The 27,617-nt window shown below is 43.2% G+C and overlaps 1 long non-coding RNA gene across 1 annotated transcript in view; it reads right to left on the bottom strand.

Annotated features, from left to right (window-relative positions):
- Positions 1-20,150, bottom strand: part of LOC142013924 (uncharacterized) — a 184,224-nt gene extending 164,074 nt beyond the window's left edge. The window contains exon 1 of the long non-coding RNA XR_012645824.1: positions 20,117-20,150. This is a non-coding gene — a long non-coding RNA (uncharacterized LOC142013924). The remainder of the gene's footprint in view (positions 1-20,116) is intronic.
- Positions 20,151-27,617: the final 7,467 nt, after the last annotated feature.

Here is a 27,617-nt window from a genome sequence, read left to right as displayed (position 1 = left end):
CCAAAGTTTGATTATCCGCCCGTTCATTTCAAAAGCAATGCTGTCTAATTCAGAAGAATGGGAGCAGCATATCGTCCCCAGTCTCCAGATTCTAAATGGTTAAACAATCATCTAGTGAGTGTCACAAGTGACGAAAGCTTCTGAGTCCACTGCACTCTGCCCCATGTTAATTTAAGGTCTTATCCTGTAGCCCTTACTGGCGTTCTGGAACAATTTATACCAAGGGGATGCTGGCAACCATTGTTCCTCCAAACTGTTTCAATGCAGGGCAAAATAAATGTTGTTATGTGCACCAGGGCATGTGGGGATGTGCACCACCACCACCAGTAGAAACACATGCTGTCATCTGTAGGTAGCTGGGGATTCAGCTGGGCTGCACGTGAACTTTTCCTGGGGAACCCTCCAAATGCGTGGCTTACAGGGAACAGTACTGGTACTCCTGTCTGTAGCAAGGTTACAGGTAAATGAGATTAAGTGACACACACAATTAAGGTCTGCAGAACAAGTCTGATAACAGTTATAATCTGTGTCCTACTCAAGCTAATAACTGAATGCCTCAGACCAAGGGCTTCATTTTTTTTTTCTTGTCATTTCACTCCTTTGTGAAAATCTGAATCAAAATTCACTTTGTAAGTGGTCACCCAAAACTGGTAGCATTGTCACTGTCAGTTCTAGGTTGCACTTCCCTAACTAAAATGGACTTTTACAAAATCACCTCATTTCCCATAATAATTCTCTTTAAGGATTAGGGCCTTTTGATCTTTTCTACTTTTAAAAGCTCAGTCATTTTAACAAGAGTTCCTGACAGGAAATCTAGCAGAAAATTATAAAAAGCTATTAATTTTGGGGTCCCAGTCTTGCAGCCCATACTCAGGCAGAGCTCTCTTTGAAGTCTGCGGATGTTTTTCAGGAGCAAGCAGGGCAGGACTGGGCTGAAGAAAATTAATCATAACACGTGCCAGATAGTTCAAAGAGCCACTCTCGGTATTTATTTATTTATTTATTTATTTTGCACGCTCTGTCAATTGGCGAAGAGTTACTATGACAATGTGATTGCAGCTGGAGTTTGCATAATACCATATCCCCCTTTCTAAGAGCTCTCCCTTTTTTCAGGCTGCTCAAAAGGCTGGTGATAAAATTATCTCCCCCCCCACCGTTCTGACCATGTTACCTTCATCCCCTTCGAGGTCCTTTATTGTTTTCCTGTATTTTCTTTCCTGTATTTTCCCTCTCAGCCTCTACACAGACCCCACACAGACAGCAGTGTCAGTTCCCCAGTGTAGCATGGTCGACAGGCTTTGCAGACCCTGGGCAAGGTATGTGTGCGGGGGCAGAAATGGTGCTAGGCATGGGGCAAGGGCAGGGTATTGGGTGAAAGGGGTGGGGCTGGTGGGGCTCGGCTCCCCCACGCATCCCTCAGTACTGCCCAGACTGTAATGTGTGGGGATTTAAAGGGTCTGGGGCTCTGGCTGCTGCTGCTGCCACGGGCCCAGGGGAAACTTTGTTCCTTTGTTCCCCCACTGGCAGGCCTGCCACAGTGAGTAGTGCAATGCATGCCTGTACCTTTGGATGGGGGAAATCATGGAGGACATTTCCCGCTCTAGCTCGGCTTTGAGGGAAAGGCGTGAGGCAGCTGAGGGAACAGGAAGGAGCTATCTGAGGCCCTGTCGACGCTGGCAGCAGCACGGCATGTGTAGCAATGCACCACAGTGAGAAGCAGGCCGTGCCAGTGCTACAGAGTGACGCTACCTATGTCAGTGAAAGGCTCTGCTACAGGGGAGGCAGCAGAAATGTTCTGGCTACCCTTTCCCACTGTCTCTGCCTGCTGGAGTCTTTGCCCACTGTTGGAGCCTTTCCCTGTGGTTCAGGAAAGCTCCAGCAGCACAAAGGCAGTGGGACACTACCTGCTTAAAAATGTCAATGTAGATGGGGGATGCTCTGCTTGGCCAAGTAGAGAGCCATGTAGGATGCACACCCTAAGATTCAGGCATGTCTTCACTCTACTTGCCTAAGCAGTGCTTCAGCATCTTCACTGCTATTTATGCACATATATATGGACGCGCTGGTTACGTATGTACTCTGTACAGCACCATACAAGTAGACATGGCCTGAGATTGCTGTTTAATGTAGCTCAGTATTCTCTGGGCAAAGGAAACTAACTTCTCAGTCACACAGCTCTATCAGCAGCTCTCTTGCCGCTCACCTGCTCACCACCGCTGCGTACAGAGCAGAAGAGAAGGCTGAGCCCCACCCTATAGTCAGGTCCCTCTCCAACTCATGTTCAACCAGGCTGTTAATGTAGGAGGAGCAACTGAGCTGATGTGGACACAGTGAAGGTGAGAGCCTTGAGGAAGACTCGGAATTGGAGGGCAGCAAGGGAACGGGGGTGGTCGACATAGACTCAGAGATTCGGGTTGGATGGATGGTACAGGCTCAGGGCAGGTGCGGGGAGGGCACAGGTTTGGAGAGGTTCAAGTGGGGAATTTGGCGTAAAGGGGCTTGGTGAAAGACAGGGAGAGACAGGGAAGATGGGGGCAGCTTTGAAATAAGCGCCCCACTTCGACATTCCCTTACTCCCACAGAACTAGATTGGAATCAAGGAATATCGAAGTGGGGCTTTTATTTCAAAGCTGCCCCCATCTACACTGTCAATCTGCAATTTGCAGTCTGCACTATGACATTCACATGCTGGCCTTTATGGTAATGAGGAGCTGAATATGCACATTAGCACCTCATTAGTCTGCTTTGAATTGCTTCATTACAATACCTCCTCCGTCAGGAGAGTGAGAGCGTAGAAGCAGCCTGAGAGGGTAGTTATAAGGAAAAGGAGGAGAAACTGGAAATTAGGAAACAGGAGTGAGGGAGGGAAGATTTGGGGACAGAAATATTCAGCCTTACTGGTGTTGGGCTGTAGAAAGAACAGAACAAATTGATACTTCCAGGGATCTTGGGGTGGAGAAGTGACAGGCTTAGGGATTTATGAGGGTTTGTGTGCCTCCTGGACCCTTCCCATAAACACACACCTGCATTGCTGGCACAGTTGCTTCTTTGGAGCAATATGTACCCTTTCAGCTTACCTTGGCATAAGTATTGTGTGTGATATAAGGATAAGTTTTCATCATGGAAAGTTTAAGAAACTATGTCTGGCAAAAGAGCAAAAGTCATGGAAATACAGTTCAAAAATCACACACTATTTGGTATCCAAAATAATTTCTCCCCATTCTTCCTGCTAAGAAAACCCAGTGTGTCCACTGCAAAAAATAGGGGATCATTTTAAATATTACTTTTGTAAGCCCAAGTTACAAGTCAAAAATCTCACCAAAAGTCTGCAGGTCTTATCTAATCCTCGAAGTTGAGATGGCATGCTCACTGAGCTCCTGCTGCCCCGCTGGTCTATACTGGGCACCACCAGAATAACTATTCACCATTGACACTTTTTAAAAGGCCAACATCCACCAAACAATTCATTTACATTCAGATTCCAACACACCAAAATGTCACGTACGTTGAAAAACAAAATATTAACTCTAGGACACCCAAGTCAGTGCTAATAAAAATTCAGCTGTAACTATCTATACAATATGCCCTACATGTACATTAAAATTCTAAAACAAGCTTAGATGAAGCCTAGATTAAAAAACATTGTCCAGTAAGCACTATACTGTCACTAAAGCAAATGGGAATTTGATCACAGTTTTCAATAGTTGCGGAAGGTGAGTAACAGTGCATTGTTCTAAGAGACACACAGAATGGTTTGTTTTAATTTTTTTAAAATCTGTTTTCCATATAGATTTAGGTTTAAGGAGAAGCTGGTTTTGAATAAATGCTACCGCTGCTAGATTCAGCTAGTGATAACTTCTAGTATGTTGGCACCTTTAATACTTTAGTGGCTATTGTCTTCTGCATTAATGTCACACCCCTCACACCATATGTACAAAAGGTGACTTAAGGATAGAGTTTGGTCTTTTCTGTGAACTTCCTCTCTTGGCTTGCTGAAGCAAAAATCTGGATGTTGTTTTTAGTTTGGCTTGTTTAAATTTATAGGCCTAATTGCTTTTACCAGCAGTAGCTGTAATTGTAGCAATTAGCCCTGTCACCGTTTTCTTCTTAAAAATATCCAGCTGATAGCGTGGAAAGAAAGTATGAAAAAAATAATGAGATTATAAGTACTGTATGCTTCATATAACAACACACTCTTAATTTATACTGCCAATAAACAAGACAGGTGCATAGAGTCTGTTTTGTAAGATACCTATGTGAATGTGAAAGAAACCAGAACATAAAGGAATCATAGAAACCACTAAGGCCATACCAGCCCAACACATCTGCCATTTTTTGGTTGAAGTCCTTGTTGGTCGCTCTCAATCTCATAATTAAACTTTTCTCCAGATGCATATCCAGGCTGACAGATAACTTAGAGAGATCTAGAGTGAGCAATATAAATAAATACATAAGCTCCTGAACTAACTGATACAACTTGCTTCACCTGTCTTTCTTAACAATTGATTGACACACATTAATGCACATGATCAGCTTATAGATTCTAGAATCTTCTGTTCTCTAAACACAATACTTCCACAGCTCGTCAACAATAAAATGCCTAAAGAAGTGATTTTTACATCTTCTGGAAAAATGAAGAAATTCTACCACTGAAAGCCGACAGCGAATCTGACATTTTATCCAATGTGGAAGGAAAAGGAACCCAAAAAGACCGGTCAAACACAAAGATGGTCAGCTTCTTACCTCAGTGGATGAGCAGCTAGCTAGAGCTAGAAGAAGCATTTTGTAGAAGTGTTAAACAGACCACCACCAACAAATTCACCACAGCAAGAAGCAGAACCCCCTAGACATCAGCAGTGGAGCTATTACATAAGAGAAAGTCCACAAGGCAATGAGGAACCTACAGAATGGCAAGGCAGCAGGATCTGATCATGTTCCACCTGATGTACTAAAAGAAGGAGGAGCTGCTCTAGTGGACCAGCTAAACAGTTTGCTAAATCTGATATGGACAACAGAAGAGATTCCAAAGGATTGGAGAAACTCCCTAAATATGGAAATCTGTCACTGTGTGAAAAGTGGATAGAGATCACCCTCCTGTCCATTCCAAGCGCAGTACTAACCAGAGGTATCCTGGAACCAATGAAAGATGCCATAGACCACAAACTATGAGAAGAACAGGCAGGTTTTAGGACAGGATGATCTTGCACAGACCAGATAGCAACACTTTGGATCATCGTAAAACAATGTATTGAATGGCGAGCACTACTCTACATCATCTTCACAGACTTCATGAAAGCCTTCGACAGTGTGGATAGGCAGTCCATCTGGACCATCATGTAATACTGCAGAATCCCAGGCAAACTGATTACCATCATCAAAAAATTGTATGAAGAATACTCCTGCCAAGTCATCGGTGATGAAAAATTCTCAGAAAAATTCCAGGTCACAACAGGTGTATGCCAAGGCTGCCTTCTTTCTCCAGTACTCTTCCTGAATGTCCTAGACTGGGTTACAAAAACAGCATATGCTGACTCAGGAAGGGGACTCGAATGGACACAAACTAGGAAACTTGAAAATCCAGAGCTTGCAAATGACTTAGCCCTGCTTGCAGACAAACTAGAGCATACGCAAGAGAAGACGGGTGCCCTACAGATAACAGCTGTGTGAGTGGGCATCAGGATCAGTCAAGAGAAGACCAGGTTGATGCACGTTAATAATAGACAGGAAAACAAAATAGCAATTGAAGGAAAAGCAGTGCAAGATGTTGATCAATTTGTATACTCAGGGAGTGTTATCAGCAAGAATGGGGGGCACTGAAGAGGACATCAGTGCGAGAATACAAAAGGCACAACAAGCCTTTGCCATATTACAACCAGTCCGGTATACAAGAGCCATTTCAACATGTACCAAACTATGTATTTTCACTTACAGTGTGAAATCAGTGCTGCTGCTGCATGGCTTGGAGACATGGTGCATTGTCCACAGCAACATTATGAAAAGTCATACATCTGTCAATAAATGCCTTAGACATGTTCTCCAGTTAACGTAATACAGTAGAATGCCAAACAAAACCTTGCAAACCAAAACAAACCAGAAACCAATGGAGGTCCAGAAGAGAAAATGGCGATGGGCAGGCCATATCCTGCATAAGGACTGCAAAGAATGTATCACAAAACAAGCATTAGAATGGGATCCAAGGAAAAGAGGAAAAGGGGATGCCCCGAGGAAACACAGCAACAAAGTTTTCTGGATGAAGTGAAAGCAGCTGTCTTAATGTGGGATCAAATTGAGACTATAGCCAAGGATTGCAAGAAATGGAGAATGACTGCGAAGGCCCTATGCTCCACTAGGAGCCCAAAAAATTAAGAAGAAGAAGAATCTAATGCCCCTCCATGCTCAAAACTGCATAAAAATGACCATGCCTGATCAAGGTAAGTGCTTTGGAATGGCAAACTAGAGTCTGTGGTCATTAAATAGTAAATAGGACAAGACGACAGGCTTCAGTTCTTCTCATCACTTCTCTCCTGCTCCACTTCCCCCTTTCCACCACAGTCTCCTTCTTCCTGTAGGAAGCTATGTTAAGTTCCATTTAGTCATAGCAGGTGCTTTTGCTTTTTGACCCCAGCTCAGAGTCCTTTCCCGCCATTAGAGTAGTGTTTTAAACAGACCCTGGATGTTCAGCCCAAATGAAGGTGTGCCAGCTAGCCATGTCTGAACAGAAAGATGGAGATATCTTTCAATAGGGTGATGGAGAAGATAAGAAGTGGACAGGCCTTTTGAAGCATAACTGTTGGAATCTCAGTATTCTTCTAACGTTACAGTTTGAATGCCTAGTTGTATTCTAGGCAGCTACATATTCAGGTCATATTTAAGGCTGCCAACCAACAGCACAAACTTTTAGATCACTGAGGCTGCTGTACCTCTGTAATTGCGGCAACAGAAATTTTTCTCTTGAGTAATTACATAATGCATTTTAAGAGCAATTTATATGAACTAGGTAGCATAAGCAGTGGTGGATTAGTCATTGAGCCAACTGTCCCATTACCAGAGGCCCTGGGAAAAAGGTCACTCCAGCTTCCTGACCAACTCTGTTCCTACCAATGAGTGGGGGAAGCTCCATACCCCAACCCTGCTCCCCTACAGGAGTGCTGGACCAGTGGAGCAGGGAAAGCCCCTATGCCCTTACCTTGCTCCTAGCAGAAGTGCTGGGCAGGCAGGGGAAGCCCCTGTGCCATCCCGATTCCGTGGCAGGAGTGCAGAGGGATGATAGAGGGGGACTGCATGTGGAAAGGCCCCTTACTGCCAACACAAAAGCTTAATCCACCTATGAGTGTAAGCAGATGTTGAGTAATTACGTTATACGCCAGAGCCTCACATGCAGCATGGTATATGGTTCTGTGGCATGGTTCATCTAGAGCTTAGCAGAAGACAAAATAGCCATCTCCATGCCTCCTTACAGAAAATAATTGTTAAATGAGAAAAAAGGCTGTCAAGTACATGCGCCAGCATTTAGAGCATGAAGAAAAAAAGTGTTCATAGGTGGTTACCTCATGGCTGGGCTGAGTCTGAGACAGGAGCAAGGATGGGAAGAGGGCTGGGTACAAGATAGCATTTGGGCTGCAGTTGTGGAGGACGAGAGAAGGAACAGGGTTTTGCAAGACTGCTGAGCAGAATGGTCATGTGCTGTCAGCAGCCAGTGAGCTACTGCTGAGTATACGAGCTAGCCTGCTACTTTCCTCAGGCAGGGTGGTCCATCAAGCAGCCTAGCTGTCTTATTAGGGGATCACTGTTGTGCAAGCACAGTGCAGGGCCTTACCTCTGCCTGTAGCCTGTTAATTCAAATCCAGACCAGGCTGGTAGTGGCCATATTTTCTTACCATTCGATCTGTCCTATGTAGGAAAAGAGTGGTGATACCATTGGATCATTCCTGGTAACTGGCATGAAGTCCAGACACGTGGACCTTCCGTGCTTGACTTCAGTAGAGACAGGATTTCACTCTAGGTGTCCATAGCGTGAAAACTATTACAGATGGTACTTATGCTGGCAATCTCAAGAGAGACGGAGCGAGTCCCTGGTCAAAAGGCCCCTCCCTAGTGACAGTCTCTTGATGTACAATTTGAGCTATAGCATCTGGACATTATGAGAAAGAGAGATGAGAGGGGATGGAGGTACTGGCACAGCCATGATTTACCTGTTCTGTTGTTATACACAAAGGACTTTGCTTGTCAATCTGGCAACTTTCAAGAAATGCAAAATTCAGACGCTAAAATTTAAAAAAGAAAAAGCAGAAGAAATGTTTGTGTGAGAGAGTTCATTAACACAGAAGTCCCTCCAAATGATTTTCTTTCAATGAAAATGAAGACTGCTAAAATAGCTGAAGTGATGTGGTAAAGGTTTTTAATGTGTTGTAGGTTTGCAGATGGTTAACAGAGAAGCATAATCAAGAACTTCTCAATTTTCCAGTCTTTCTTTTCTTAACAATTTGGCAGTACTAGCAAATGTGTGCATATTTTTGGACTGATATAACTACACCCATTTTTTCATAGAGTGTAGAACAAACAGCTGTAATTGTCCAATGCTCTGGAAAGCATTTTAGACATACAGTATGAGGTCTCTGAGCATACCATATTATTATTTTTCTCCTGCTGTGTTTATTTCAAATGTCACACTTGGTGATGGATTCTTATGGCAAAGTATTGACAGCTTGCATTCAGAAAGGGTTAGTACTTGACAACATACTGACAGACATTTTCCCTCTAAAGTGCCCTTAAAAAATAAGCAAACATAAAATCACTCCACCCTTTTTTTTGTAACATTCAAATGATTCTATTTTAGCACAAAAGGTCAGGATGAATGGGTGACACCTCCTTCATTTGAACCAAATGAATGGACTAGCTTAGAATTTGCCTAGCAACTCAAAGATGTTTATTACTCTCACACATTGTTACAAGAGAAATGGGTTCCTTTTAATTTTTATAGATGGTTTTAAGGATGTTTCCTGTCCCTTTTGTGAGTATAAAGCATTCTAAAGCATATTTGCAGTTTTGACAAATGTTGATATAGTGACATGCAATTTCAAACAAAGGAGGTGATGCAATCACCTAGAACCCAAATTAGCTCTGAATGGCAAAGTTAATGACAAAGATAAATTATATTTATTTATGAATATATTTTCTTTTAACATTTTGTATATATCAACTATTTGTAAATAAGCAGTCAGCTATTAAGGAAAATCTCCCTTTGCACACTTAATTTAAAGTCTTCAAGTCTAATTCTCTGTACCTCAGAAAATGTTGCAGTCTTTTACACTAGTGCACTTTGATACACCAATTTTGAACTGCTATAAATAATGCAGGCTTATGGAAACCTGGATTTTAAAGGTATTAATATTATTACGTTATTTTAAGTGGCTCATTTACTGCATGTTTTTGTTTAGTTGTAATTTAGTATTCATTTTTTTGGAAAAAGGCAGTTTTAAAACAATTTATACCACCATATGTCTTCCAACTGGAAAACAAGATTGGTCCATTCATCTACAATCTTTAATTACTACAAAGAAAGTGCACACTGAGCATCACTCCAGGTAAAAACAATCTATATAATGAAACTATTCACTGGCAAACACTTTCTGTTTTGTTCCCATTTCCACTCATGTTGCTTCTAATTTTCTTTGTTGTTCATAAGAAACTGCACATGCACAAAATATCCAGGTGACCCATCTGTTCCACATCTTACAGAGAACTATGTAGGTAAGAAGACAGGGTAGACAACACATTTCTGGGCATTTACAACAAATGTGCAGGGCTGGTGTAAGCCATGAGGGTAAAATCCAAACAGCTCAGAAATATGCTATCTGGATTCTCTCATTGCTCTCATAAAATTTGCTGAATGCATGAAAATAAGGAAGGTACTCAGACCTAACTGTGCATGGAGGGGATATTATAGTAATGAATATGACATCACCAACAGCCTATCATCACTAACAGTGACAAGCTATAAATTCATTTCACACTTTTCTGAATGTGCTTACATGCAGAGCAATATATTGTTAATAAAAAGTGCTTTAAAATGTATGAGGGGCATACAAAAAGCAATACAATTTTTTTCATTAAGAATATCCTGAATTACTGTAATATTAGGCAGAATAAGCCAGGGGACAAAATTCCATTAAAGATGGATACATCTAGAGATGGGCATGGTTATTGTAAAAACTAAAGCCAGGATGATTGGGGATTCAAGATCCATTTGACCTCAATCAGAGGTACAGGCTTATGTGGCTTAGGATTTTGAACTTCAGACTTCCAGCATCTTAAACACAGGTCTTTTCCATTTGACCTAAAGAAATTACAGTTGAGCAGTTTTTTTCTTGATTTCGTTCCATCTCTCATATCCATATATACTGGAGTAAATATATATGGCCCACATTTTGCAAAGGAAAAGTTTTAGTACTGTCCTGGATTGAGCTATACAGTATTATTTTATGCCTTAAATGCAAAATGGGCAACGCATTATCTTAGAGCCTTTCATCATTTCAGTTCAAGAGGGTTAATATACATAACCTGTTAGCACACTGAATAGTAACAGAGAGGAAGCCGTGCTAGTCTATACACTATCAAAACAAAAAGCAGTCAAGTAGCACTTTAAAGACTAGCAAAATGGTTTATTAGGTGAGCTTTCGTGGGACAGACCCACTTCTTCAGAACAAGTTGGTCTGAAGAAGTGGGTCTGTCCCACGAAAGCTCACCTAATAAACCATTTTGCTAGTCTTTAAAGTGCTACTTGACTGCTTTTTGTTTTGTTAGCACACTATGAGCCATGGAGAAAACTCCAACAGGCAACAGGGTAACAAGAATATCCTGACCCTAGTTGATGCATTCTGGTTCACCAAAAGAATATCATGTGAGATCTTAAATGAAAGCCATGATCACAGAATCACAGAATCCTAGGGCTGGAAGAGACCTCAGGAGGTCATTGAGTTCACCCCTCTGCCCAAATCAGGACCAACCCTATCGAATCATCCCAGCCAGGACTTTGTCAAGCTGGGACTTAAAAACCTCTAGGGATTCCACCACCTTTCTACGTAACACATTCCAGTGCTTCACCACCCTCCCAATGAAATAGATTTTCCTACTATCCAACCTAGACCACTGTAACTTGAGACCATTGCTCCTTGTTCTGCCATCCATCACCACTGAGAACAGCCTCTCTCCATCCTCCTTAGAATCCCCCTTTGGGAAATGGAAGGCTGCTATCAAATTGCCCCTCCCTCTCCTCTTCTAAATAAGCCCAAGTTCCTCAGACTCTCCTAGTAAGTCATGTGATCCAGCCCCATAATCATTTTGGTTGCCCTCTGCTGGAACCTTTCCAATGCATCCACATCCTTTCTATACTAGGAAGCCCACAACTCTACAAAGTACTCCAGATGTGACCTCAGCTGTGCATAACAAAGGGGAATAACAACTTCTGTAGATTTGCTGGAAATGATCCTCCTAATACACCCCAATATGCTGTTAGCTTTCTTGGCTACAAGGGCACAATGCTGACTCCTATCTAGCTTCTCGTCTACTGTAATCCCCAGGTCTTTTTCTGCTGTACTGCTACTTAACCAGTCGGTCCCCAGCCTGTAACAATACTTGGGATCCTTCCATCCCAAGTGCTAGACTCTACACTTGTACTTGTTGAACTTCATTAGATTTCTTTTGGCCCAATCCTCCAATTTGTCTAGGTCACACTGCACCCTATCCCCACCCTTCAAAAATATCTATCTGTTCCCCTGGCTGTGTCATCCACAATTTTGCTGAGGGTGCAATACGTCCCCTCATGCAGGTCATTAATAAAGATGTTGAACAATATCAGCCCTAGAACCAATCCTTGGGGCACTGCACTTGAAACCGACCACCAACCAGACGTTGAGCCATTGTGCACCACCCTTTGGGCCTAACAATCTAGCCAACTTTCTATCCACCTTACAGTTCATTTATCCAATCCATTTTTCCTTAACTTGAAGGCAAGAATATTGTGAGAAACTGAATCAAAAGCTTTGCTAAGGGTACGGTATATTACATCCATTGATTTCTCTCACACAATTTCGAAGTGCCTGAGGCTACATGGCATGCCAGCGCTTCAAAGTTGGCAACTTTGAAGTTGCCAAGGGGAGAATTAGCCTAATGAGGTGCTGCATATTCATCGCAGCTCTTCATTAGTATTCTCCACTCAGGCTGATTACCATGCCCCCTTCCAAGAAGGGAGCTAGTGTAGACATGACCAATGTGTCTTGGCATAGCTTCAAAAAGCCTTGCTTCGGGTTGCTGCCCGGTGATGTGGTCTGGCAGTTCAGTCACTCTCAATAGCCCAGTGTTGGCCAGTCATACAGTTGAGTCAGTGTTGCTCACTGCTTAGTGAAGGTCAATCAGAAACACACAACAGCTGTTCTGCTGTGTTACAAGACCTGATCCTGAAGACATTGTGCTCACAAAGAATTTGTATTGTGATAGACTTGAAAAATGGGGCCAGAAGTTTTAATAAGATTGTAAAAGGAGGATTACTGGAAAACTTCTATATTTCAATCTCAGATACTGCAATCCAGTCACTTAAAGAATGATTTGAGCAGACACAGCAGCTTGATTCAAACTGCGATGTGCAGTTTGCAAAATAAGACTTAGAACTTGGCTTGAAGCTAGTGTCGGCATTACACCATAGAAATATTGCTGCAGTAGATTTGTGCAGTGAACTGAAGGCTATTTCACAATGACTTCAAAGATGTTTTACATCTCAAGATGTACCAACATTTATTTTTTAATACAGCCTCAGACATAACTTTCCCAAATCCCTCGTTGCTCTTTGAATTCTCTTGACTGTGCCAGTTTCTGTTACTATCATGAAGCAAAGCTTTTCAAGTTAAAATGTATAAAGACATACCTTCGTTCTTCCATGCTGAATAAGAGACTTGTTAGACTGGTCACCCTCTCCACAGAATAGCTTCAGAACTTCTCTTCAGAACTTTGTCTCACACAATTTATTGCCCAATTTGCAAAAGCAAAAACATGGAAAGCAAAATTTGAACTGCTCACACTCATTGGCCCAGTGCAAAAGGGATACAACTCAAAAACTCATTTCATATCAAGCAATAAAGATTTTCATAGCTTCCCCAAAATCAGTTCCTTTGAAAGGAAAACAGTTGCAACCAGAAAAGCAATTGTTTATAATGCTGAGCAGAAACCCTGTGCATAACTAAAAGTGGTTAAAACTTTAAAGTGTCAGCTACTGGGTGGTTCACCCTATGCAGTATAATTGTTTTAGGATTAACAAAGGTACAAAAATATCAATAAAAGTATTTATTTTTACTTTTACATTGTTCATTTTGAATTCCAAGTAAATAAAGGTAAAATTTCATTCTAGACTTCTTTTTTTTTGCTATATTGAATGGGTGGGGGAGGGCACCAAAATCACAGTTTGTCTGGGGGACCACAAACTTTTGGACTGGCCCTGGAGCTATATAAATACTTTTGATAATTAGATGGCTGGTGTTCATGTTAGAACAAAATAACAGTGTGTAGAATGTACTCTCTGACAATCATTGCCCCCAATTCCTTGTGCTGCACCAGTTTATTTCAAAACAACAACAATGAAGCATCTCTTGAAAAATAAAACAACTTTTTGTTTCTGGCTAGTTTAAATGGAATTATAATAGTGTAAATTTATCTCCTATTCTCCCCTTTGTGAGCACCTTACAAGGCCAAATTCAAGTTAATTTTGTATGTAAATTTCTGTTACAGAAGCTGCTTTACTTCCTCTCACATACTCTCTCTGGAATAAAATAAGAAAATATGTTGAAAATACTGAAAGGTGCTGAATGAGCCTTTCATCCTGTTCAGTTTGTGTCAAGATTTTTTTTTTCACTTGATGGCAGCCCTTCATTACAAACAAATATTGAAATCATAACACTCATTCATCCCTCTGAGAATATTCTGTTTACTACTTCTGCTAGCAAACCTAAAACCAAGCTTACAAGCATTAAAAGGATTATTCTTACTATTGAGTTGGGTTATTCAGCTCTCTTCAGGTCCCAAAAATAACTCTGGCTTCATTTTGGAAATGCAATCACCACCTGCTTCAGTAAGACGTTGTCCAGCAGACGGGACTGCCTGAATGTCCTCCTTGTTAAATTTTCTCTGCGGGAAATACAACTTTCCAGCTGTATAATACAAAAAATAAAGTGCAAGCTATGCCATGACTGATATTCCAGTCATAAAAAGAAATATTCTGCAAAGTAGTTAAAAGAAACTGTTTGAAGGGCTATTTTTAGCAGAATTTGCTTTATTAAAATAATAGGGCTGAGAAGTGTGTAGCAGCGAAGGCAACTTGTGTAGTGTGTGTTCCTGTCATCCTTTGTCTTTCCCATTCCAAGTTATGTGTTTCAACCCTTTACTTCCCTATACTATTATCTACTGGATGCTCTAGATCTGTTGAATGCTAAACATGATTCTCTCTTCATCTGCGCTTGACAGTTTTTGTTTTTGTTATTGTTGTTTTTCTTTTCCTCCCTTACAATGTTGGGCACACATTCCATGCAATAACAAATACACATGGCTCCTTTGAAATATTTCGAGCAAAACACATATGAGCATCGATAGATTTATCTAATTTGAAAATGAGGTCTCTTATTACACTTTCTTTTCACCGAGAGGTAGCCTTGTTAATCTGTATTCTACTGACACAAAACAGCACTCATGTAGCACTTTAAAGACTAACAGAAGAATTTATTAGTTGATAAGGAAATTACAAATTACAAAATTACCAAAAATCACAAAACATTGGAAACCTTCCTGGTAATACCATCCTTGCCACCATGGATGCAGAGGCTCTCTACATCAATATTCCACATGAAGATGGACTACAAGCGATCAGAAATATCATCCCTGATGTTAACACAGCTAATATGGTGTCTGACCTATGTAACGTTGTTCTCTCCCACATATCTGCTCCATTCTGTTGTGCTTAGGGATTGAAAGTCTTACCTGTCTCCAGCAAAGGGGCCTCAAACCAATTGACGGGATTACCATAAAAGAGCAATTCATTGACACCAAGGTATCATATTCCACCCTCAGGTTTAACGGCAGTCAACAAACCTCCAAAAATGGCAGCATCAGTTAATAAGAACTACGGGAACTCCATGAAATATTTAATTTTAATGTGAGATGCTTTTGGTTTGAGATACTCACATACGTAAATTTTGATATTCCAGAGAATAAAATTCCATTGATTTATAGAATTTTCTACAGAAGACTTCATCCATGAAGGAAGGCTAAATGCATCTTCACAATCAGATAGGCAGTACAGTGTAGAAATCAGGCTGGGTAACCTTACAAAACAGTAAGAAGGCAACACCCCATTTAAGAAGTTAACCCTACCCACACACAAAAGATGATGTTCGAACTAGCTAGGAATAACTTGTATTTATTTAAAAACCAGAGGAAGTGTTTTTAGATGTTCTAGAATTAAAAAATAATAATAAAAAAGATTTATATTGCAAGAAAATAAAAAGACAGCATAAGCCACAACCACTCTCATTTGTATTCCAGCCTTGATTTCAAGATTTTTTAGCTTGAATTTCCCGGATTTGAATCAAAACATTTGAGTTATTATCTTACCAAACTGAAGAAGTTATAAGTGAAATTACTGGCAAGACTTCAATCTCTTCTCTGCTTGACAGTTTTGAATAATCCTGTGCTGCTGTTTCAAATGACTGGCCAATTAAAATCAAAAGAGCAAGAGAGCATGCTGAGCAGCTCAGATATCACCGATGGAACACTGCTGCCATACGACTGGTATGATCACAGGAACCGTAAAGCACTTAGTGGTAAAGGACCCCATCCCGTTCCCACTGAAACCAATATACAACTCCTAGTAACTTCAAAGGGAGTATGCTGTTGCTCAAAGGAACCAGGGAACTAAGCCAGGCCTTGCTACTACAAAGAACTCAAGCAGGTGCTTAACTTGCAGACATTCCTTCCTATGTTCAAGTACCTCTTTAAGGGTTGGCAGAGGCATCTCCCCAGCTGCCTGACACACTACTTGAATGCATCCAAATGCTGTTACCTGGAGGGAAAGCCACTTGCAAATAGGAGCCACTGACCAGACCAGACAAATGATTGCCAGATATCTGTAATGTGTTTAAATGGCGGCACACAACTGTATTTATTATACTTGAGGACGAGATCCACGTTGCCCCCTCCAGTGCTCATGTCCTGGGCTTTTCATTGGTCACAGTGCAGGTTACACGGATTGTATGACAAACCAGACAACAAGTCAGAGTAGACATTCCCCTACCCACCTTACTGACTCACTTCTCTTGTGAAATCCGTGGCTTCCTTTGTAAGGGAGGTGGGGAGGGATGGAGAGATAGAGGCCACAATGCCGGCAGAGGGAACCTCAAGCTGCAAAGACTACAAGTTTCTCCCACCCACCCTACAGGTGTGATGTGCAGTTACACAGCTCCAGCTCTCAGTTAGCCCTGGGGGCTGGCACTCCTAGTCTGGCCACAAGTTTCAGCAGTCAATCATTATGGCATTACATGAACTTGGTATATGATTGCTTCTAATCCAACTGTGCTACCAGGAGCCTGGGACGAAAGTGAAAAACCCACCAGGCTGGCCATGCCAGTGCTGCCCAATGGGGAAAACTCCTTCTTGACCCTTGAAAACAGGCAGATGCACAACATTGTACGTAGCAGAGCTCCTCATGTACAACAGAGGGAAGATAGGGCAGGACAATTTACTGGCAAGCAAGAGGCTATTGCAAAGCATGGGCTCAGCTCGTGTAGGCTTAGGGGGCAAGCAGCCTTAATCAGCTGACTCCCGCCCCCATGCTATGGCTGAGTAGGGAACTGACGAGGTGGGTTCAGGGAACAGCCCTTCTTCCTGACACAAATGAGGCATGCATAGGGGACTTCTCTCTTCTCTGCTTTCCAGTCAAAGTTCCTCTCCCTCTAAAGACAGAAAGAGGGGACAGCCATCAGTGCTTATGTAGATAGAAACAGGAGCAGAGGCTTTCCCCATGCCAGGTAAGAGAGTGGGGGAGAGGGAAAGGTCTCTCTTTAGCAACACTGGCCAGGGTGGGGCTTTAAAAAAGGGAGCCTAAGGCTGGGGAAAACCTGATAAACCCCTCTCTAATCAAGCGCTAGTATTACAATGAGTTATCTCTAGAAGTGAAATTAGTGGAGGACCTTAATCCTTAGTTCTCCTTAAATTAACCAGCAACCAGTTTTTCAGGGCTGAGGATGCATTAAAAGGACTCTAAAAAAGCAGGCATGGGGTTATTGGTTAATGAAAATAAAAGGACTCTGGCTACCCATGTTCATCAATCCTCATAATTTAACTATCACATTTACAGTAGCTTCCTGTGGCCAGTGATTACAGTCCAGAAATGCTATACTGTACTTCATTTTGAGCATGATTTCATTACTTGACTAGGCATGAAAAGTGTGTGGGAGTACAGGCAAAAGCTAAAACTCTTGATGGAACAGAAAAATGTGTTTATTAACAGGTCACCTGTTTCCCCACTTGCTTTGTCACAGTCATCAAATCATCTAAAATTATCGAGATGCCTTCAGTGGGCCTTTTTACATTAGACTGTCTCTAGGCTTCCACTTGTTCTTTCATCAATGTCTCTTAATTACTATAATTTTAGTTCTGCAGTGGATTTGCTAAACTAGTGCAGTATCTCTCCTTAATTTTGCATTTCACTGAATTGCATGTGAGGGTGACAGCGTTGTATAAAGTGACATTAAGCAAAGGGGATAGAGAAAAGCAACATCAAATAGCTAGATATCCGTTAGGCTACCGTGTGCTTTTATTGCAGTGTTTACTGGTGACTGGTGTTTATGCAATTGTAAAAGTGAGGTGATTTCCAGCATTTGAGGGTGTGAAGGAATGCAAAGATGATTTTTTCATTATGTTTGCATTTTCATTTTGATTTGATTTGGTTGTTGTGTTTTACTCGAGCATACATAATGGCAAAGTATTTTGGCCTATTTCTGAAGTTCGGTATGGTAAATTTATCACCAGTCCTTCAGACTGTTTACAGGGGTAGGGTTCGCAATTCCTTCCTTTAAGTATAGCAGTCCAAGGGCAAACAGGGTTAATTTGTCACTGAGTGCAGTTGGAAATAATGTGGAAACTGCTCACAGACTTCAAGGTCAGAAGGGACCGTCGTGATCACCTGGCTGACCTCCTGCACGCTGTCAGTGACAGATCCTCACTCACCCATTCCTGAAATAGACGCCTATCCTCAAGGTTTATGAAGTCCTCAAATCATGAGTTAAAGATGCCAAGTTACTGAGGAGCCATTTCCTCTACTTTAAACCTCTTCTAAGGATCGCTTCCACTAGGCAGTGTTGATTCTAAAGTGAGTACCACAGCTGCCATTTCGTTTTACCTTTATCTAAAGACCACATTTGCTTAGGCTATGTTTATACAAGATACTTCACAGTGGCACAGCTATGGCTCAGCTATAAGGACTCCTGCATAGCCACTCTTGACTGACAGGAGACAACTCTCTCTTCAGCATAACTGGACCTCATCCCAACAAGCAACAGTCTCTATGCTGGTGGGAGAATATTCCTCCACTGCCTTAACACACTGCACACTTGAGCTTCAATCACTGAAACTTCTGTCTGTCAGGGGGTGTTTTTTTCACACTCCTAACTGACAAAAGTTTTACACTAGTATAGACAAAGCCCTAGGCACCTGATTATTTAAGGCTTTTGCTGCTCTATTAAGACTGATCTCATTTGATTGACACTCACTTTCATTCCCTTATCGAAAACAAAATAGGGTGAGGGGAAAGTGTTTATTTAAGGCAATTAATTACTCTGAAGCCAGTGGAGAGACAATTAAAGTGGGAGATCCATACAGCAGTAGGGGTAAATCTCTTTTAGACAGGCACAGTGAGCAGTTTTCTGGAACAAACCCATTTAACCTTTGATTTCTGTAGCTACAATATAAACTGCTAAACACAGAATCATTCAAATAAACTTTGTGTTGTAAGGGGATTTAGGTGCAGAACTCATTCACTTAAATAGGACCTGCATGCCTAGAATCCATGCATTTCTTTCTGAAAATGTATGGATATGTGCTCACTTATTTCCTCCATTCCTCATGTGATTTAAGATGCCGAGCAAGTGAGGCATTTGTATGTGCTGGGAGAAAATTTAGGTTATAGGCAGTGAAGTGACGGCAATTGTTGTTAATTAACAGAAACTCAGGCAAGGGAGTATCTCCAATTTTTAAGGATTAAGAGCAATAATGTTTGCCAAATTGGTTATGCCTCAACTCAGTATGAATTTTTAGATCTAGAATTTTCAATGTGAAGCATAAGAACAGAATACAGGATTATTAATAGGACTTGTGAATTAAATGAGAACAGATTTTTGAAAAGATCTTCAATCCTAGCCAAACATTTTCTCTCATTAGATTTCTTGCTAAATAGGCCATATCAAAGCAAAAAGCAGTCAAGTAGCACTTTAAAGATTAGCAAAATAGTTTATTAGGTGAGCTTTCGTGGGACAGACCCACTTCTTCAGACCATAGCCAGACCAGAACAGACTCCATATTTATAGGCCATATCAAGCACCTCTATATCAGATATTCTGCAGTCCAGGGCAACATCTAGACAAGAGGCTTTTCCCAGCAAAACTGGGCTTTTGTCAGAAAAAAAGCATGGAGCTTCTACATGCAAAATGGGCTGCACATGGGATAAGCATACACATTTAGAGGGATTTCTGAAAACAAATAAGCTTTACTAATAGACAGCAGAAGGGTTGTACGGATCTAGGCAAAACAATAAAATACCTGTACACCATTTCCTACCTCTATTTCCTGACGTGTCTTGAGCATTCTTTTGGATTTTGTCTGAGTCCTTTCACAATTCCAGGTTGCTTCTCCTGGCCCTCACTCCTCCAGGTCAGGTTTTGCTTCCAGATCACTGGAGACTCCTGTCCTACCCAAGCTCTTTTTCTCCCCAATACCATCTCAGTTTTTTAAAATTAAGTTGCAATACATCTGTCTTTTTTTTCTTCTGGTTTGTAGGGAGAGGGGTAGAAGCAGTGATACTTACTCAGCAGGCAGGAGAATAACCAGTTTTGCCTAGGTGCAGTCTTCTCATTGTTCATCTAAGCCAGGCTATTCACTTGTTGCTGATCCTTAACAGCTGGCCCATCCTAAACAACTGGCCCCACACATAAGAAACTATGATATAGAAAACACAAACCCAAGAAGAAGTATCAGAGAGGTAGCCATGTTAGTCTGTATCTTTGAGAACAACAAGAAGTCCTGTGGCACCTTATAGACTTACAGATATTTTGGAGCATAAGCTTTCATGGGCAAAGACCTGCTTCATCTGATGCATCTGACGGTCAAGTTCTTGATGGCTGGATTTACATCAGGCTGCTAGGTAGGGTCAGTCTATAAGGTGCCACAGATGTACAATAGCTATTAGTCTATAAGGTGCCACAGATGCATCTGATGAAGTGGGTCTTTGCTCATGAAAGCTTATGCTCCAAAATCTGTTAGTCTATAAGGTGCCACAGGACTTTTGTTGTTCTTGTAAAACCCCAAAAGAGGCAGCCATAAGGGCATAAACATAAAGTTCATAATGTAAACAGGACTATGAAGTACACTGATGGAATCCCCATAGCTCTATACCCTTCAAAGTGTTAGCATTATAGTGCTCCAACTGAAGTCTATTTACCACTGAAAATCCCACACTATAGCTGCAGGACAAGGTTCAGTTGCATTGTGAGGGGGCAGTGGAAAATCTCACACTGACCTTGCTCTACCTCTTGGGGCCCATAGGCATCGCATACAGGCCCAGTGAGTTTACAGGAGCAGCCAAACTTCACCCCCAGCACCTGGTAGCCTGAAGACAATTGCTGATGGAGGACTTACAAAGCCCAGGCTGAGCCCACCAACTTCTCAGAATAGCTGATTGCCCACCTCTCCCAGCCCAATTTAAATCCCCAGCTAGAACAGGAAATATCTGAATAGGTGGAAGCCACCATGTCTGGAAGGTATGCCTCTCACTTCTGCACTCAAAGCCTCCTGGTGTCCTGATCTGGCTTACCTTCTGACTTCTGGATTGCAGTTCGGCTCTCTTGTCTTGCCCTGCCTATGATGATGACTCAGCCTAACTTGGGGTTACTAGCATGTGGCTCTGAACTCCAGTTTGTCTCCTGTTTCTCATCTCCTGTCCTGATAACTCACCGCCTGACTGTGGACTCTGGCTCTGACCACTAGCTCTGGCTGCCCATAACCCAGGCTTGATATTACTTGCTTGGACAGGGCAAGGTCTTCAAGACTAACAACTCAGCACTTTTTGTGATCCCTAGTCACTAAAAAGTCTTGGAAAACACATTTGTATGGGAATGTAGATATATCATGAGTGAAAACCTGATATGCAAAATGAGAGAGTACACAAAACTGTATCACAGTATTAAAAAATATGAAGAGGTTTTCTTTTCCCTAAAATACATTGCTAAGTGAAATATAAATTTATAATCACTGTTCAATAGAATTATACTGATATAATCCCATGGCACTAAAATAGGCTATGAAAAAGAAACTCTAGAGCTGGGAATACGTCAGCTGTTGAGTACCTGAAATATCTCGTAAGTAATACCAACTGATATTCCAACACATTCAGTGAAAGTGCACAGAACAGGTGCAAATGACTTTGCATTAGCAGTCTAGAAAGTTGCTCTTATGGAATTGGAAAATACAGTTTATACTAGTTGTACCACTTGGCCAGTTTCAGGGTCACACTGGCTACAGTTACACCAGGGAGGTTTGCCAACAAAACCCCGGTTATCCGCCGCCAAAAACGTCTGCCGACAAATCCTTCTAGTCTAGACATAGCCACGGTGACTTAAGTAGTGTGATATAATGGTAATTTAGACACTTCATTGCTTATGTTGCCCTAAGTGACCTCCAGGAGGTGTCCCACAGTGCCCATTGTGACCATTCTGGTGACCTGTTTAAATTCTGCTGCCTTTCAGCGAGGTACACAAGCCTGCGTCCCTCCCTCTGCAAAGACACAGGAATTTTTGAAATCCCGCTTTCTGTTTGCTTGGTGTGAGAGTTCAGCAGGAGACTGCCCAGCTGACCTTTAGCAAACACAATCATTTCTGGAGTACACAGAGAATATTGGATCCTCTGGGTCTGTGAGGACAGCATAGGGACAGCATATGGTCCAGTGGCAGCAACTGTGTTACCTATGGGCAGATTGCTTATGGCCTGGAAGAGAAAGGCTGTGATAGGAGCATGCAGCAGTGACCATCCTGCAGTGATGCTGGTGAAATGACCCCAGCGACCCAGCTTGCCATACCATAAAAATGTAGCGTCTACCATTAACGGGCTCCATTGCATGGTTGTCTGGGGTGAAAATGAGGGTAGGCGTGTTATCCATTGCCCTGCTTCATTTAGGGAATCCCATTGCTACAAACTCATTCACTACTTTACACATTGTCAAAAGCCACAGCCCTTTGTAGCAGGAGGCCATTAATGGCCCTGCATACTCATGTCACCAGGAGGACAAGGAAGGCCATTCTGTAGGGGCTGTGAGGGCAGGTGAGCAGGATGTGTTCCATCTGACATTCAGTCAAGAACTGCAGCGTGTCTGTCTGGAGCTGAAGCAGCTGAATCATCCACTCCTCCATCTGTTTCCTATTCTGGCTTCTCATTTGCAGTTTCTCACTGATAATCTCTGCCCATGCCCACTGCTTGCAACCTGAAGCTTCAAAAGATTGCAACACCTCCCCAAAACATGGCTTCCTTACTCATCCAGTTTTGTCTCGTCGGATGGAGCTGCTCATCTCCTGTGCAGGAGATGCCCCTTCGGCGCTCATCTGCAGCTGCTAAGGAAACAATAGACAAAGGCACCATCGTGAGTGCATTCGCAACCTTGAGTTAGAAACAATACTTCCTCGTTTCCCCTTAGCAGGCAGACAGCATGGGAAAAGACACATCCATGTTGAGTTCAGCCAAGAGGAGGTGGAGGGCTGTAGCAAGATGGGATGAAGATCCGGGTCTGGGGTTCAAAGAGGTATCACAACAAGTGCCTAAGGCCACTATTCTGGATACTGGTACCTTTCTCTACCAGAGGTGAGAGAGGGGACAGCAGCTGATATCTCACTCCTAAGGGCAATCAAGGATGCCAGGCTGAAGCTACCTCATGTGCAGCTGCAGAGCATGGTGCATTGCTCTCCCTGTCAATGCAGAACACCAACTACAGGTGCACGTTTCCATCACAATGAGTATTGTGTGAACATGCAAAAAGTGGTTCAATTACAGCAGTGGATGAACATCTATGTAACTCTAATCGACCTAACTTTGTACTGTAGACAGCCTGACGCATGAATGACTTGAAGTGCTTATACACAACTCCATTCAGCAGAGCATCTAAATTAAGTCTCATCGGCTTACGCACTTTGCTGAATCAGGGCATGTGCAAACGCAATACAAAGTGCATTTTGTGACACTTTTTAGTTGTCGCTAGGCAGCTGTAGCATATTAAGCAGCATCATGTTATCAGTCATGTTAATTAACCTCACTATAAAATCTGCTGTTAAATCATTGCTGAGATATGGGAGAACTCACCAATGCGGATATGCATGTGCTGCAGTGTTTGGATTAGTGAAATGTGGTTTTAGTGCCATTCTGCAGCACTTTTCATTCTGACTAACTTTTCATGAGCATTTTAATCTATCTTCATAAACGCTAAGTAAACCCTCTTCAGGCAAGATCGAGCAGCTCCATTCTAAGTAACAGCCCCTAGTTAACTGACTGCTTTTAATGACTAAAATAAAAATTATTATAGTAAATGTGACTTTACAAATATATATTTTACTGTTATACATTTTATTGTTTGCCTTTTCAAATTCAATAAGAGTTGGGCATATACTTTTGTTCGCCTCCTCTGATAATCTCACTCTTTTTTCTTTATGATTTTGAAGGGCTTGAGCCTTATGGCATTTAACTTAAGCTAAAGTCATAGTTTGGTGTGCTCAGTATCTTGCAGGTCTGGATCCTTATTTCATAGATGCATTTATATGTCTGGAAAAAATTTCTTTCTTTCTCTCGCTGGAAAGTCAGTCTGCCAGGAGACCATGGAATAAAGCAATAACATTCACCATAGTTTAAAGCAAAGTGACAGGCAAATGGAAACTTTTTGCAATGGAGCTGGGAACTCATTCAGCAGAGTACTCTAGTTTAGCAGTTTTACAAGGTGGTAATATCATAAAGCATCTACTTTATCATGGTTTTGTAAATAAACTACTAGTGGGTTAACTAATAAACTTAACAAGAATCTATAATACCATATTAAATAGGCACACTTACAGCAAGAGTTGAAACAAAATCAGATTCCTTCCAATAAATAAGAGTAAAAGAGAGACAAGGTGAGTAAGGCAATATGTTTTATTGGACCAACTTCTTTAGGGAGGGACAAGCTCTTAAGTTTACAAAGAGCTCTTCCTAAATAAAAATGTAAGCTCAAAAGCATGTCTCTCTCATCGAGGGGAGCTACTGCCTTAACTGCCTTGTTTCCATCCTAGGACCAACACATCTCTAACAATTCTGCATGCAATGAAAAGAGAAATATTTTATGTCACTGTCATTAATAAAGCTGTCAACACCAGCCAGAATTTAAGCAGACCTATAGCTTCATTTTTGATGGTGAAACGCATTAGTGGGAAAATGCAGAAGTTTAATGAAAAGTGACATCCCACAGAGTGTCTCCACATGAAACACATTCTTTCGAAAGTAATTTCAAAAGAACTCAGGGCTCCTTTAAAAAGAGCACTTCTCCTCCCGTTTCAGGAAAAGTTGTTCTTTCAAAAGAAAATGTGTGTAGCCCCTCCGTGGGCTGCTCTTTTGAAAGAGCGGTTCTCTGAGGCGCCAGCCAGCTAGAGCGCAGAGAAGCCCTGGGCCAGCACAAGCAGAGCTCTATGCTCCTTGCACCTGGATGTCTTAAAGACACAGGGACTCAGAACACTTGTGGCAAGAAGCTGCGAGTGTGCTAGCAGCACCACAGCCAAGAGCCCATGAAAGCGTGCCCTCTAGCCTTTCCTGCAGACACCTGAGGCACCCAAACACTGCATGGCCAGCAGCCAGGGGCCTCGTGCTCTCCCCAGGAGGCCACCATAGAGCCAGTGAAGGGCTTGCAGAAGCCCAGCCAGGGCACCACAAAGAGGGCCCCAGCCTGGTCAGAGCTGGAGCTGTGGGACCTTCTTGGTCTATGGGGGGATGAGGAGGTCTTGCTGCAACCACTAGCCAGTGCCAGAATAATGGAACATTTGGCCACCTGTCTACTGGTCTCACTTCCTGGGGGGCAACCCCCCCAATGGACCAGGACAGGTTGAAGGTCCAGGAACTGAGGCAGGCATACTTGCTGGGCCAGGCATGTGGCTGGCCACTTGGGGGCAGCACCCACCAGCTGCCCCCACTATGAAGAGCTGGACCCCCTCCTCAGGGCAAAGAAGGCAACCCCCCCAGTAGAGCTGCTTGACACCATGGGGCCCAAGCCAGAGCCTGAGCCACAGCAGGAGGACCAGCCAGGATCCTTGGGTGTGACCACCCCCTGGAAGCTGGAGCAGGAGCCAGAGCCCACCACCAATGAGGACGGCTCCAGTGATAGGACACTAGTCATGGCCTTCCCATCTGTGTCAATGAGCCAGGCACCCTCCACCAGGGCCTCCCCCAAATTTCTCAGGGGACCAGACATTTTGGATACCCAGGAGGGTGGGGATGGGAAGGAGGTGCCTGCCTCCACCATAGCTAGCAGCAGGCCGGCCACATGGCCACTGGCCCAAATCTAGGTTGCAGGACTGACAGATCATTCCTCTCCCTTTTTGTCTCTAAAACTCTGCCATCTGAATGCTGGGTGAACCCTGTCTGTGAGCAGGGGAGCCCTGCAGCAGCGGCAGAGGGGGCCAGGGCACCTACATCTCCGGCACCTGTGCAGCTCCATGGCAGGGGGCCAGGCCACCACCACAAGCCCACCATCCACATGGCCACCTGGAAGGAGCAGAATGCCATCCTGCAGGGGTGGCTAGCAATGGAGCAGGAGGCCTGAGGTGATGTGGCAGATGACCTCCATGACCTCACCCAGACCACAAACAACCACTTGCCCCAGCCATCCACAGCCCCCTCCCAGTGGCCCTCCCACAGCCACTCTCACTGCCCCTTCCACCACCCCTGCCATCGTTTCCCTGTTCCTGGCCAATCTCTCTCCAGCTGGAACTCGGTCAGTGGCTTGTGGCCAGGGTGGGCTGTGTTGAGTCAGCATCCCCCTCCCCCTTATGTTTCCTGAAGAGCCCAAGGCCTCAGCACCCCTGCCATACTCCTACCTCCCCATAGTCCCAGGCCTGTCCCAGCCCCAGTAGGGACCCCTGGACCCAAGGTGGTAGAAGTTCACACAGCTGGTGTGGCTCATGGTCCACAACCCCTGCCCCAGGACCCCACACTGTATATAGTGATCCCCTATTCCCCCCCAGGGGGAACGTGGGCCACATGCAGGTGTCCTGGTGCTGGAGGGCAGGGGCCAGTCAGGGACACAGCTCCAGAAATGTCTGCTTGGTCATGCAGGAGTTCCGGAGCCAGCAGTTATCATCCCACTTTCCCATGATGAGCTGGTCCCACCACTCGGAGCTCATGGGATAGCTCCAAAGGCTCTGGATTGCCCTGGGCAGGGGGCATGGATGGTGCCCTATGGAGGAGGCCTGCAGGACTGCGGCTAGGCAGGTGGTCTCCCCACAGGTGCTGGAGGATGGCAAGGAGCACTGTGGCCAGCAGGCAGACCATAGCCTCAAGGAATTCCCCATCTGGGAGCTGCAGGAGATCCACGAGGGTCTCTGCAATAGGTCTGGTCCATGCACGTGGTCTGATGTGCTGCAGACAGCCCAGCAGCCCTCGGCATATGCAGGGCAAGGGTATTGGAGAGGGACCCTTTAAGCGGTGGCTGTCTGTGGCTCCCAGAAGGGCTTGTCCACCATGTGACTCTGTCTGTGGCATTTCCTGTTCCGGTTTTTTGAAAAAGCGGCTGGGGCTGTGTAGATGCTCTCTTTTGCAAGAGTGGACCAGTCTTTCGAAAGGGCGGATTGAAAGCTCAATACATTTTTTGTGTGTAGACATGCTTTTTTGAAAGGCAGTCTTCTCCATAATGCCTTCCAGCAGACCGCATTTGGAAAATTGCTATAGTGTAGATGTAGCCTTGTGTTTAAGGGATGTGATAATCTCTCAGTCCCAAAGAAGCATGTGGCTAGAAGGACACAATGTAACATTATTTCTAGTATCTCTCTCTCTTAATGCCAGCTGTTAGTTTTAAATGTAGCTCTTGCTCTCTAATGTAGGGGTTTTTTTTAAATATTTAGGATAATATTACCACACAGAACCTCACTGAGTCTTTTCCATTGAGTCTATCAATATAAAAATGGTTGGAGAAATTTAAGGATCTGATACAAATCAACAAAACCAGTTTAGCATTTGATCATGTTTCCCATTGTACACTGATGAGGTGCAGTACTGAACTACAACATTGCAGTCTCTGTGCTTAACAATAATTT

Source organism: Carettochelys insculpta, chromosome 5 (assembly GCF_033958435.1).
Source record: "Carettochelys insculpta isolate YL-2023 chromosome 5, ASM3395843v1, whole genome shotgun sequence".
NCBI lineage: Eukaryota > Metazoa > Chordata > Testudines > Carettochelyidae > Carettochelys > Carettochelys insculpta.
Note: the sequence above shows the minus strand (reverse complement) of the source record. Positions and strands in the feature narration are given on the sequence as shown.